Genomic DNA, 14,975 nt, shown 5'->3' on the forward strand with positions numbered 1-14,975 from the left:
AGGGAAAATATATATATATACACAGCTAACCTCTCTGCGTCGCAGACTCAACTTCCCACTAGCTCAATCACACACGCAGTCATTGGTGGGGCCCATAACACCAACACTCACACGTCTCTTACTCACGAGTGTGCACACAGGAGGGATGATGATTTCGCGCTGGACATGTGTGGGGGGTACCTTATTACCTATAGGAAAGAAAAGTTATTTTACAGAATATACATTAGCATTCACCACCTATAGATTCCTAATCCCAAACATCAAGGCACTCCACACACTTGGTCGACAGACCAATTAGTTGGATTGGTTGATGGTGACTTAGAACCAGCTAAAACACATTTTAAGACTCAGAATCCTTTATTCTCTTTATCGAAAAACCACAAACTCATAATTTCTGTTAATCAAATATGTGTTTATCTAAATATTGTTTGCAAATAATTTCGACATTTATGATTAAACAAAGTTTAGAAGTTTAGAAATTTAGTCAAGTAGTACAGATCGCAGGACATTTATATTTACCTATTCTTGCTATCTGGATTTTTCTCTAATTCATTTGGCTCTGCATAACCAAATTTAGCCGTTAATTGTCCAAATAAAGCAGGCCAAAGCTCAAAGTCCAAAGTTGCTCAGCATATTACAGTCCCCAAAGATCTCCAAAGTACCAGAAATCGTGCAAGCATCTGTCATTGCCTGTGGGGTCATCGAAAACCATCAAATGCATTTGTCAAGAAAAATGGGAAAAGGGAGCTGCCCCTCCTATTCTTCTGCTCTTTTTATAATAAATTTTGGGACAACATGAAACATTTTTAGGCGACAAAAGTCTGTGATTGGCTGATTGGAAAACGGCCGATTTTTATTCTATGAGGTTCCCATGGATTTTGCTGGTTCATTTCTGTAGATCATGTTGCCCTTATGTAACATTATAGAAGTTTTACTTGTATGTCCGAATTGTTCATTTGGACCAGTTTTTACTGACTGAAGTTTGGCAGTCCACCAAGATCCTATCCTTGACCGGGGACATGGTGAGCAGAGGTTGTCAGGGAGTTCACAGAGCCATCCGAGTCTGCGCAGTAGGCATCGCGCTCACGAGACTGTGGCCACTTCTGAACTCGATTTTCGGACGCCATTTTAGGTAGGCCCAAATGTCAACTTAAGCGAAACAAACACAAAAGAATAATTAATACAAAGAAATGATGATTCTAATGTTAAACCCTCACTAATCCGTTTATGTATTAGTATTTTCCAAGCATATAGCGACATTTAAAGCGATAATACTCACCATTAGGATCCAAACAGGAACGCAGACATCACATAAGCCACGTAAATCATGCGATATCTATTACCACATGTACTACTATTAATATTCGTACATATTTCAGTTATTAGAGTTATTCTGCCATGCAAATAGCAATTTCCCACGTGTAATTGTTGTATGCAAATGGTTGATTTAGTTTTCACACTACACTCCATTAGTAAAATTATAATCAGTAGGTTCTATAGTTAGTCTTTTCATGCAAAGTAGAGGAGGTGTACAAGATGTTGTTCTACCTCCAAAGAAAATCGCAGATTTGGAAATCGCAGATTTGGAAATCGCAGATTTGTAATTTCCTAATAGCGCGTGCGAGTGCATAGGAATCACTACTAGGAAACCTCTCATTTGGAACATTCCAATTCACATTTCCTAAACAGCGATTCTTAGGATTCGCTATTTAGGATATGCAAAAAGGGGATTTGGTACATATGGCCCTATGTGCAGTGACTCACAGGATGTGAATGGTGATCTGGTGCAGCACTCCAGTTGAACCCGTACTTGTCTTTCATAGGACAGCGCTCAGTGGCACCTCTTGGGTTAGTCTACGTAGAGAGATGTCCAAGGGTGCAGATGGTTAGCAAGATGATCATGCTGGAGAAGTGTGGCTCAATGGTTAGAGCGGCAGACCCTGATTCAGAGGTCTAGCCCGGGACCAGGGTTCAATTCCCCGCCTCGGCGGGTCTTGGGCTCAAAAATTCCACGGACCTGATAATTCTCGCCTCGGTGCCTATTCCAATCATGGAGTCCCACTCTGCAACTCTGGGCAATAGCTTGCTTAATCGCCACAACGGCCCCCACAACGCTAGGATGCCTGGCCTCACCTTGGGGGTGCCCAGGAGTGGACACTTCACAGGGAAAGGCCAGGAAGGGTTCCTCAGCGGTATTCGTACAAGCGCCGAGATGCCTCCGGGTAGTCGTGCGCTATACAAGTACATCTACATTAACATTAACATGCTTCTCAAGGTTTAGCTTTGATGAATTTCAAGCAAGCGAACATGCTTCGAGATGGTTCTACATGTAAAATGTATTTTTTATTCCTGAAGGGTTGTTAAAATGACCGGGGTTAAAAGCTCAGCTAGTTTCGGACTCAAGGGTCAAAGGGGACCTGGAGCTGAGTCAGGGCCAGACATCTGCCTCAGGCCTGGTTTGAGCCAGACATCTGGCCCAGGCCTGGTTTGAGCCAGACATCTGGCCCAGGCCTGGTTTGAGCCAGACATCTGCCTCAGGCCTGGTTTGAGCCAGACATCTGGCCCAGGCCTGGTTTGAGCCAGACATCTGCCTCAGGCCTGGTTTGAGCCAGACATCTGGCCCAGGCCTGGTTTGAGCCAGACATCTGCCTCAGGCCTGGTTTGAGCCAGACATCTGGCCCAGGCCTGGTTTGAGCCAGACATCTGCCTCAGGCCTGGTTTGAGCCAGACATCTGCCTCAGGCCTGGTTTGAGCCAGACATCTGCCTCAGGCCTGGTTTGAGCTTCCAGTGGTCAGTGGGAAGTTCAAGGTACGGTTTCACTCAAAGGTGAGTGAATGCCAGAAGCTTGTGAGCTTGTTGCCATTCACAAACTGCTCTCTAATCTCCTCTGCGCTGGAAATATTCATAGATTTACTCCAGAAAAGAGCTTCTGTGACCCTCTGTCATGGTGGGAGGAAGAGTGAAATACCCCCAAACACTGGAGCTGTACAAAAAGGGATATCTCTGCTGGTAGAGTGCGTCCTGGGCTACTGAGAGGGGCTGGCTGGGATTAAGATGCAGGGGTGACACACATCCCTGCTTCGCCTCCAGGTGGCGCTCTCTCCTTCCTCAGGGCTTTGATTTCCCGCCGCCTCTCTTTCCTCAGTGCTGTCAGCGCTGGGGCTGCTGCCCAGACTGAGCCCCCCTGGAGAATCGATATCTCTGTCTTCATCACCGAGCTGAGAGCTTTAATCCGCGAAGGGAGCAGAACGTGTCAGGTGTGAACCCGTGAGATGAACTAACGCAGTCACTCGAGGGAGAAAGCGGAAAGAAAATTAGGAACATTGGACAGCCATGTTCCTCGTGGTCAGCGCCCATGATGCTGCCACGAATTCTAGCCTCGTTCAGGGCCTCATCACCGACTGAGGTAATGCAGAGACTGAGTACCAGCCACAGCTCAGTGCGGTCCTCAGATGCGTCCTCTCAACACCGACACCTCCAACAAGTTTCACTGTCACCTTCTGAGGGGGTCTCACGGAGCCGCAGGGGTGGGTTTCTAACCCCCTGGCGCAAGGACTTCGTTCAATGCAGCGATACGGATTAGAACTCCGTCTGGAGTGGACCTCGACCTGCACACAACCCACTGAGCAAGGAGGGGGCTGTTTTCTGGTCACGATAGTTCATCTACATGAGTTCAGAGACACAGCGGGACTCCAAATCCTCTTACGTAATAAAATAACACACTCAAATTAGCACAAAAAAACACAGAGCAAATCTTTAAAATATGTATTTCTAAATCCCAAATCTAGTGCATAAAATATGAACGGGGACAACACAGAATGAGACAATAAAAGCAGCAAAGCGGGACACGGCCAGCGAAACCAACATGAGCGGACCTAACCCGGCCAGCAGGAACCCAGCACCCTAACACCCTGGCGCTAAGATTCAGCAGCAGCAGATGTGAGCAAGCCTAGAGCTCCAGGGGGCATATTTACAAGGGCTTTATCTCTGCTTTTTTGGCTTTCAAAGCCAAAAAAGCGGAAATAAAACCAGCGCCCTATTTACAAGACGGTGCTACAGAGGTGTAGCTAGAGCTTGTGGCGCCCGGGGCTATCCCTCAGATTTCCGCCCCTGGAGGAGGGGGGGGGACGGGGGTTGCTGGGGAAAAAGGTCGGCAAGCACTTGAAAGAGGACCGAGAGACACTTAGTATCGCCGCTAATAGTTACTTCGATCATGCAAGTTACATGCACATACGTGACACGGTCCAAGGCTACACAGTTGAATACACCAGTGACTGGCAGTACATAAGAGAACACACAGACTGCATGATCTATCTGGGGACTCAGAAAAACCGCATGTGACTTCCATCAGAGAGCTGCGTGAACAATTACCTGGTAATCCCCTCAGCACAATGCAAACATGCACATACATGACACTGTTCAGGGATCCATCATCTACAGCTGACATTAAATGACCATTCATCATGGTCCACCCATTAAAGCAGTGCACTTTGTGATCTGCATGGTACATGTTCTTTGCAGCAGGCACATTAACCCTCTGTGCTACCTTTCCAGGAGTCAACCCTTCCACTAGACAAAACTCGGATCTCTCTCTAGGAGGAACATGAATCCCCAAAGTTATCATGACATTTTTATTGTTTCTGAAAATTGCTGGAGGCCAGGAAGGAGGCAACAAGTTTTTTTTAAACCATAATATACTTGCAAACACTACGCACCCACCCAAAATAGGTACCCAGTGCGGTCACACTGTTCGCACCGCCCTAACCTGCTCAAGGTTCATGTGACCTCAGTGACAGGGTCACAGCGACTGGATCACTGTTGCCCTAGGGTGTGCTGCTTCGTAGGCCTGCCCGCAAGACTGGAGATGAACTTCAGTATGGATTGTGGTGGACAGGCCTTCAAGGTTAACCCACACTTGACACCACTAGGCTACACCTGCTTGTGCTAAGACATCAAGCCTTCTAAGGTCTAGCGGGGCCTTGTAAGGTCTAGCATGGGAATATGCTCCCTCAGTAGAGGGGTCTGGTGGATTGGTTATGAAGGCTGAACCCAGTTCCCCAGTTCCAAATTCGACAGCTCTGGCCATAGTGCCACATCCTCTCCCCCAATGAACACCATACTGCCCCACTGAGAGAAACTCGCACTGCCTTCAGCTACAACCTAATTGTGCCCGCTATAAACACTTGGATGTGGCTCAATTCAAATTATGCACTTGATAAGAGTAATATGCTGCCTAAAAAAAAAAAGTAAAAGCAACCACTCATAGGGAATGCCAGATTAAGTAAAGCATGTGAAATGTAAGCAGAAACAACATGGTTACCTTAACGATCTCTCACTCACTATTCAGAAATCAGCGAGTGGTTTTACCTGAAAAGTTAAGGACATGACTAGAGGGCCCTGAAGGGAACCGTTTCAATGTCCATTGCTTATATCCTTAATAAACATAAGCAGTATGGTTTAAAAAGACCACATCCATAAACACAGAGCCATGGTACACATTTTGTTTTCCAATCCACCCATCAACCAGGTATTGCAGTACCTCCAGGAATGGTACACTTTCCCACCTGGGGACAACAATGCTGCTCAATGAAAGATGAGAAAACAAAAGTAGCGCTTCACTGCAAAGTCTGTAAAGTGAGGCTGATGTATTTGGATGTAAATAAAACGAATCTGGCCACTTTGCAACCCCTCTGTCTTGCTTTATTTAGTTATGTATTTCTTTTTCATATTTAAAACCTTCTATTTCTCTCCATCCCGCTGCACTTTGGAATAGAAAAATGTCAGAAAAAGGGCATTTCCCGCAAGAGTGTTTTTCATTTTTGGATCCATTTCACAGGGAAGCAACTAAATGAAAGAAGGAAAGAGAGGTTGTGAACCGTTTCTTCAAGTTACGGTTTTCAGTAAGTGAGGAGCAAGACAGAAAGAGAGGGAATAATAGGAAGAGAGGAGGGGCCAGCTGCCAGCACAGAAAAGAAGAGGACATTGCCCGAGTCCTATTCCTTCTCTGCCCGTCCCCGAACGTCCACGAAAGCAAGCCGAGCCTTACCTGAATGCCTTTGTCTTCCCCCAAAATAGTGCCGCCTGGGGCGGACCGCCCCCACTGCCCCCCCCTAGCTACGCCACTGCGGTGCTAACATGCATAATCGCATGTTAGCACCCTTTTTCCCAACGCCTCCCTTTGCATCTCTAATGAGATGCAAAGTGGGCGTTACTGGGAATACCCAAGATGGACTACCTTGCAAATATCGCTGATGTTTACATCACGATATTTACAAGGCAGCCCACAGGATTTTATCACACATTAGATTTTGGCGAAAACTGCAGTTTTCACCAAAACCTAACGTGTGCTAAAATCATGATTAGCCATCCCTAACATAGGGGGTGGATTATGCTGATACGGCCACAGGGTCGTATCAGCAAGGTTATCGCCCCTTTGCAGGGAACATCGCTGGAAAACCAACGATATTCCCTGCAAAAGGGCTATAACCTCGCTATCTCTGGAATTTTTATCGCCCTGGAGTAACGCGTTGTTAATAACGCGCTTCCAGGGCGATAAATACCAGAGATAGCCTACAATAATATAATTATCGCTAAGCAGGGCCAGCGATAATTATCTCTGGCCGTTGTTAATATGCCCCCAGGTTCTTAAGACTGATCTCACAACATACCTCTCAGCGAGGAACAACTGTTCATTTGCTCTCTCACAGCCCAGGAGTGATAAGCAATGGAGATCTGAAGGTGGTTTCTCCTCACCTGTCATGCAGCAAACTGGCGCGACCTGTGGCCTGACGGTTCCATAGCGAAGCCTCTCAAATTATGGCCAAATACCGTGGGTTTTATCATTCCTGAACACTGATTTTTATCTCATGTTTAAAAAATTTGGGAACACTAAAGTCCCAATAAGACAAAACGGTTTGGAATGCACCATTTCAATACACATGTTGACGTTTTAGCCTCCACTGAAAGCATGTTTTGATAAACATGGCAGTGACCATTACATAAACAACGAAAATATGCAGCCTAGTTAGGAGGTGGGCATGATACGAATAGTTCTGCACATGTCTAAATCTACACACTTTATAATAGAAAGAGATTAAAGAGTTTGCAAGCCAGCACGTGATAATTAACCCTGGGCGTAGTTTGCGTAGTAGCGCTACGCATAGCTACGCGAAGTGCACTTCGCACTATGCACGCTATGCGTAGCTACGCGAACTGCGTAGTGTGGTAGGGAAATGCTGTTCGCACTGATTGCACAGTGCTGGATCCTTGTCTGCACTGTGCAATCATTGCAAACAGCATCTTGCACAGTGCAAGTGGTTGTTTTCTGCTGCTCGAGTAGATTTGTACTTGAGTGGCAGCTTTCTCAACGCGCACTGGTAGTTTCTCATTGTGAGCAGTCGCGAGCATACGCGACCACTCGCCATGAGACACCTGACCTGCCCACGTTGAGAATCTCGCCGGGAGGTTTATTTTCCACGCTTGCGATCGGCAACTTGATGTTGCTGATCGCGTACGAGGAAAAAGTGTCGCCGGGATGTTGATTTTGCCCGCTCGCGGTCGCCAACTTGACGTTGAGGACCGCGAGCAATCAAAAAATGCCCGCTACGCTACTCGTTTTTGCACTGTGCTATGTGCTATTTGTGTAGTACGTAGTAGCACACACTACACACGCTCCGCAAGCGTAGCGTAGTACTACGCCCAGGGTTAGTGATAATCACAGCATTTATGACATGAGAGCTTGGAAGGACAGGCAATGATCACGACTGGGCACTCAGTCGTGGATGAGGTCCTAGAAGGAGCATCCGTAGGAGAGACTGCACATCACAGCAATGGCTGAGGCTCTGGAAGGACAGTCAGCGAAAGGGTCTGTGGTTCCCTGGCATGGATGACGTCACGGAAGGACAATCATCAGCTGGGATGCTGCACCAGACCATGGTTGAGGTACTTAAAGTACAATCAGTGGCGGGGTCTACACACCCCTACTACCACTGAGTGAAGTCTTGGAAGGACTCCGTGATAGGGACTGTGCCCCCTGCCACAGCTGAGGTCGTGGGAGGACACTCGGTGCCACAGACTGTGACCCACATTCACAGGTGAGGGCCCAGGAGGACAATATGTGGCGGGGACTCCACACCCTTCGTCCACTGGTTGAGCTCCTGCAGGACAGTTAGCTGTGGAAGCAGTGCACCCTGGCCACTGCTGAGTGAGGTCCTAGAAACACAGCAGGGGATCTGTACTGCTCATCGCAAACATGGCTGAGATCCTGAAAGGATAATCAACTGAGTGGGCCACGCACCACGACCACTACTGAGGTCCTGGAAGAACAGTAAGTGCCAATGACAGTGAGACACCGCCATGACTGAGGTCCTGGAAGAACAGTAAGTGCCAAAAGACAGCGAGACACCGCCATGACTGAGGTCCTGGAAGAACAGTAAGTGCCAAAGACACTGAATCACAGCCATGACTGTGCTCCTGGAAGGACAATCAATGCCGCAGACTGGGAACCACAGGCACGGCTGAGGTCCTGTAAGGACAATCAAAGCCACAGGCTGTGAACCACAGGCACGGCTGAGGTCCTTCAAGAACTGCCAATGGAGGGAACTGCACATCTCTGCCAAGAGGGGTCTTGGAGGACATTTTGCCGTGGTAACTGTTCACTCTAGCCACTGCTGAGTGATGTCCTAGAAGGGCAATCAGATTTCTGCACTGCATACCGCAGACGTGGCTGAGGTCCTAAAAAAGCAATCAAAGCCACAGACGGTTAATCAAAGCTAAGGCTGAGATCCTGAAAGGACAATCGGTGATCTGGACTGCACACTGAAGACAGGGGTGAGATCCCGGAAGGACAATCAGTGATCTGGACTGCACACTGAAGACAGGGGTGAGATCCCGGAAGGACAATCAGTGATCTGGACTGCACACTGAAGACAGGGGTGAGATCCCAGAAGGACAATCAGTGATCTGGACTGCACACTGAAGACAGGGGTGAGATCCCGGAAGGACAATCGGTGATCTGGACTGCACACTGAAGACAGGGGTGAGATCCCGGAAGGACAATCAGTGATCTGGACTGCACACTGAAGACAGGGGTGAGATCCCGGAAGGACAATCAGTGATCTGGACTGCACACTGAAGACAGGGGTGAGATCACGAAAGGACAATCAGTGATCTGGACTGCACACTGAAGACAGGGGTGAGATCCCGGAAGGACAATCAGTGATCTGGACTGCACACTGAAGACAGGGGTGAGATCCCGGAAGGACAATCAGTGATCTGGACTGCACACTGAAGACAGGGGTGAGATCCCGGAAGGACATTCAGTGATCTGGACTGCACACTGAAGACAGGGGTGAGATCCCGGAAGGACAATCAGTGATCTGGACTGAACACTGAAGACAGGGGTGAGATCCCGGAAGGACAATCAGTGATCTGGACTGAACACTGAAGACAGGGGTGAGATCCCGGAAGGACAATCAGTGATCTGCACTGCACACTGAAGACAGGGGTGAGATCCCGGAAGGACAATCAGTGATCTGGACTGCACACTGAAGACAGGGGTGAGATCCCGGAAGGACAATCAGTGATCTGGACTGCACACTGAAGACAGGGGTGGGATCCCGGAAGGACAATCGGTGATCTGGACTGCACACTGAAGACAGGGGTGAGATCCCGGAAGGACAATCAGTGATCTGGACTGCACACTGAAGACAGGGGTGAGATCCCGGAAGGACAATCAGTGATCTGGACTGCACACTGAAGACAGGGGTGAGATCCCGGAAGGACAATCAGTGATCTGGACTGCACACTGAAGACAGGGGTGAGATCCCGGAAGGACAATCAGTGATCTGGACTGCACACTGAAGACAGGGGTGAGATCCCGGAAGGACAATCAGTGATCTGGACTGCACACTGAAGACAGGGGTGAGATCACGAAAGGACAATCAGTGATCTGGACTGCACACTGAAGACAGGGGTGGGATCCCGGAAGGACAATCAGTGATCTGGACTGCACACTGAAGACAGGGGTGGGATCCCGGAAGGACAATCAGTGATCTGGACTGCACACTGAAGACAGAGGTGGAATCCCGGAAGGACAATCAGTGATCTGGACTGCACACTGAAGACAGGGGTGAGATCCCGGAAGGACAATCAGTGATCTGGACTGCACACTGAAGACAGGGGTGAGATCCCGGAAGGACAATCGGTGATCTGGACTGCACACTGAAGACAGGGGTGGGTTCCCGGAAGGACAATCGGTGATCTGGACTGCACACTGAAGACAGGGGTGGGTTCCCGGAAGGACAATCGGTGATCTGGACTGCACACTGAAGACAGGGGTGGGATCCCGGAAGGACAATCGGTGATCTGGACTGCACACTGAAGACGGGTGAGATCCCGAAAGGACAATCGGTGATCTGGACTGCACACTGAAGACAGGGGTGAGATCCCGAAAGGACAATCGGTGATCTGGACTGCACACTGAAGACAGGGGTGAGATCCCGAAAGGACAATCGGTGATCTGGACTGCACACTGAAGACAGGGGTGAGATCCCGAAAGGACAATCGGTGATCTGGACTGCACACTGAAGACAGGGGTGAGATCCCGAAAGGACAATCGGTGATCTGGACTGCACACTGAAGACAGGGGTGAGATCCCGAAAGGACAATCGGTGATCTGGACTGCACACTGAAGATAGGGGTGAGATCCCGGAAGGACAATCGGTGATCTGGGCTGCACACTGAAGACAGGGGTGAGATCCCGAAAGGACAATCAGTGATCTGGACTGCACACTGAAGACAGGGGTGAGATCCCGGAAGGACAATCGGTGATCTGGGCTGCACACTGAAGACAGGGGTGAGATCCCGGAAGGACAATCGGTGATCTGGACTGCACACTGAAGACAGGGGTGAGATCCCGAAAGGACAATCGGTGATCTGGACTGCACACTGAAGACAGGGGTGAGATCCTGGAAGGACAATCGGTGATCTGGACTGCACACTGAAGACAGGGGTGAGATCCTGGAAGGACAATCGGTGATCTGGACTGCACACTGAAGACAGGGGTGAGATCCCGGAAGGACAATCAGTGATCTGGACTGCACACTGAAGACAGGGGTGAGATCCCGGAAGGACAATCAGTGATCTGGACTGAACACTGAAGACAGGGGTGAGATCCCGGAAGGACAATCAGTGATCTGGACTGCACACTGAAGACAGGGGTGAGATCACGAAAGGACAATCAGTGATCTGGACTGCACACTGAAGACAGGGGTGAGATCCCGGAAGGACAATCAGTGATCTGGACTGCACACTGAAGACAGGGGTGAGATCCCGGAAGGACAATCAGTGATCTGGACTGCACACTGAAGACAGGGGTGAGATCCCGGAAGGACAATCAGTGATCTGGACTGAACACTTAAGACAGGGGTGAGATCCCGGAAGGACAATCAGTGATCTGGACTGCACACTGAAGACAGGGGTGAGATCACGAAAGGACAATCAGTGATCTGGACTGCACACTGAAGACAGGGGTGAGATCCCGGAAGGACAATCAGTGATCTGGACTGCACACTGAAGACAGAGGTGGAATCCTGGAAGGACAATCAGTGATCTGGACTGCACACTGAAGACAGGGGTGAGATCCCGGAAGGACAATCAGTGATCTGGACTGCACACTGAAGACAGGGGTGAGATCCCGGAAGGACAATCGGTGATCTGGGCTGCACACTGAAGACAGGGGTGAGATCCCGGAAGGACAATCGGTGATCTGGACTGCACACTGAAGACAGGGGTGAGATCCCGAAAGGACAATCGGTGATCTGGACTGCACACTGAAGACAGGGGTGAGATCCTGGAAGGACAATCGGTGATCTGGACTGCACACTGAAGACAGGGGTGAGATCCTGGAAGGACAATCGGTGATCTGGACTGCACACTGAAGACAGGGGTGAGATCCCGGAAGGACAATCAGTGATCTGGACTGCACACTGAAGACAGGGGTGAGATCCCGGAAGGACAATCAGTGATCTGGACTGAACACTGAAGACAGGGGTGAGATCCCGGAAGGACAATCAGTGATCTGGACTGCACACTGAAGACAGGGGTGAGATCACGAAAGGACAATCAGTGATCTGGACTGCACACTGAAGACAGGGGTGAGATCCCGGAAGGACAATCAGTGATCTGGACTGCACACTGAAGACAGGGGTGAGATCCCGGAAGGACAATCAGTGATCTGGACTGAACACTGAAGACAGGGGTGAGATCCCGGAAGGACAATCAGTGATCTGGACTGCACACTGAAGACAGGGGTGAGATCACGAAAGGACAATCAGTGATCTGGACTGCACACTGAAGACAGGGGTGAGATCCCGGAAGGACAATCGGTGATCTGGACTGCACACTGAAGACAGGGGTGAGATCCCGAAAGGACAATCGGTGATCTGGACTGCACACTGAAGACAGGGGTGAGATCCTGGAAGGACAATCGGTGATCTGGACTGCACACTGAAGACAGGGGTGAGATCCTGGAAGGACAATCGGTGATCTGGACTGCACACTGAAGACAGGGGTGAGATCCCGGAAGGACAATCAGTGATCTGGACTGCACACTGAAGACAGGGGAGATCACGAAAGGACAATCAGTGATCTGGACTGCACACTGAAGACAGGGGGGAGATCCTGGAAGGACAATCAACTGGGTTGACCATGCACCACGGCTGAAGAGCTGGAAGAACAGGAATCAACTCGCACTAAGCAGAGCCTTCACAAAATGTGTCATTTCTGTGTCTCTTTTAATATGAACAGATCACTGTCTTGCCTGGCATGGACACTGAGCAGTGAGGCAGCGCCTTCAATCACGAGCGAGCATCACATTTTCACCAAACCTTCCTGCACGTATATCATTCCTGGAAAGGAGAAGGAAAAGTAAATGAAAGTCTGAGATTTTGATGGCATCACACCACAAAGCTACTAAATCTGTTTCATCAGCTATCTTTAAAGGTAGAGACTTCTGCCAGGAGTGATGGAAGGGAAGAAAGACATTGTTCCCTAAATATTTGACTCTGAAATAGAGAAGAATTCGGCACAGAGTCTTCGGACCTCACTGTCCTTCTGTGCAAACTCCAGCACAAAGGAAACCCTTGCCCTATGTCTGTGACATTATTTTTCAAGTTCCAAACCACTGCTGTGAAATTCAGATCCAAACTTTGTAACATGAGTGCTTCTTCCGAACACACACTCCCAGCTAAATTGCAATAATCCGACTTTTGTTTCATTTCCACAATTCATCCCGTGAAAAATGGCTGACTACAAATTAAACCAGCGATCATCGAGGCTTGTTTGGCATGGCTTGTCAGCCTGGGGGGTCTCCAGGGGCTGTGGGGTTTGAGCATTCCTCAATCGGAGAGAGGTGGGAGTCAAAGAGCCAGGTGTTCAACTGCTTCCTGAATTCCTTCAGGACCTGGGACATGAGTAGGTGGAGGGGGAGAACCTTCCAGGACTTGGTGGCACGGAAAGAGAAGGAGCCTCCCCGCATCTACTCTGACGGAAGTGTGGGACCTGGGATAAGGTGAGGGAGGAGGAGCGGAGCTCTTTGGTCAGGCGGTGAACAGTCAGGCGGTTATTGATGTAAGTGAGTCCGGTTTTATGGAGGGCTTTGTAGGCGTGAGAGAGGAGCTTGAAGAGGCATCTTTTCTGTACAAGGAGCCAGAGGAGAGCCTTGAGGTCCGGGGTGATGCTGGATCTTCTGGGAAGGTTGAGGATGAGTCTTGCTGCTAAATTCTAGATGGTTTGGAGTCGGTTTAGGAGTTGTTTGGTGGTTCCGGCATGGAGAGTGTTGCCGTAGTCGAGTCGGCTGGAGATTAGGGCATGGGTTACTGTCTTTCTGGTTAAGATGGGAATCCAGTGGAATATCTTGTGGAGCATGTGGAGGGTGTGATATTTGATCTGTTGTTTCATGGTGAGGTGGGCTTCCAGGATAATTTTGAGGTTGCAGGCGTGATCAGACGGGATGGGTGCTGGGCCTAGTACGGAAGGCCACCGGATGTTATCCCAGGGGAGGACTTGTTTCCAAAGATGATGACCTCCGTCTTGTCTGAGTTGAGTTTAAGGCAGTTGGTTTACATCTAGATGGCAATGCTGGTCATGGTGGTTTGGAAGTTGAGTCTTGTGGCATCTGGGTCTCCTGAAAAGGATAGAACAAGCTGAGTGTGTGGCTGTCGGCGGTGTAGGAGACGATGTTGAGTCTGTGTGCTGGTGATGTTGACCAGGGGAGTCGTGTAGGTGTTGAAGACAGGGGGGTTGAGGGAGGAGCCCTGGTAGTTGCCAGAGATGATGTTTTTGGGTGAGGAGGTGTAGGGTGGACGGTGGGTACTGTTGGTTTGTCCAGAGAGGAAGGAGGCGATTCGGTCAAGAACCTTGCCTTGGATGCCGATGTGGTGGAGTCCGGTGATGAGGATGTGTGTGGGTGCGTGTGTGTGTGTGCGCGCATGTGTGCGTGCGTATGTGTGTATTTGTGTGTGTGTGACTGCATGCATGCCTGTGTGCACGTGTGTGATATGTGTGTGGCATCAACACCTTGTTGCTTAGTGTGAGACCGGCCTCACGGCGTTGCCCTCTCCATCATCCAGCCAACCTGCAACCACCCTCAAGACACGACATCTCCGACTCCGGACGCCCCAGCCACCCCCGCTCCGCGGGCCGGCCAGAGGCCTGACAGACTCAACACCCTACCACGCATGTCCAACCGAGGGAGCGGGAACCCTCGAGCCAGACCCAGAGGCGCCAGCCCAGTCACACCTCGGGTCGCCTTCCCCGGGAGGACTCGATCGGCCACCAGGCCCCTGGGGAGCAGGCGCCTCCCCTGCCGAGCGTCTGGGGTCCCTCCCAGACCCACCTGAAAAGACTAAAGGAGTGAGCGGCAGGAAATCCCGCCGAACCCCCTCCGTCACCCCAGTCCCCCCTCTGCGAGGAC

The 14,975-nt window shown here is 49.9% G+C and overlaps 1 long non-coding RNA gene across 1 annotated transcript in view; it reads right to left on the reverse strand.

Moving 5' to 3' along the window:
- Positions 1-398: 398 nt before the first annotated feature.
- LOC146783158 (uncharacterized) overlaps positions 399-14,975 on the reverse strand; it is a 91,843-nt gene continuing 77,266 nt past the window's right edge. The window contains exon 3 of the long non-coding RNA XR_014970405.1: positions 399-1,149. This is a non-coding gene — a long non-coding RNA (uncharacterized LOC146783158). The remainder of the gene's footprint in view (positions 1,150-14,975) is intronic.

The sequence above is a fragment of the Triturus cristatus genome, chromosome 11 (assembly GCF_964204655.1).
Source record: "Triturus cristatus chromosome 11, aTriCri1.1, whole genome shotgun sequence".
NCBI lineage: Eukaryota > Metazoa > Chordata > Amphibia > Caudata > Salamandridae > Triturus > Triturus cristatus.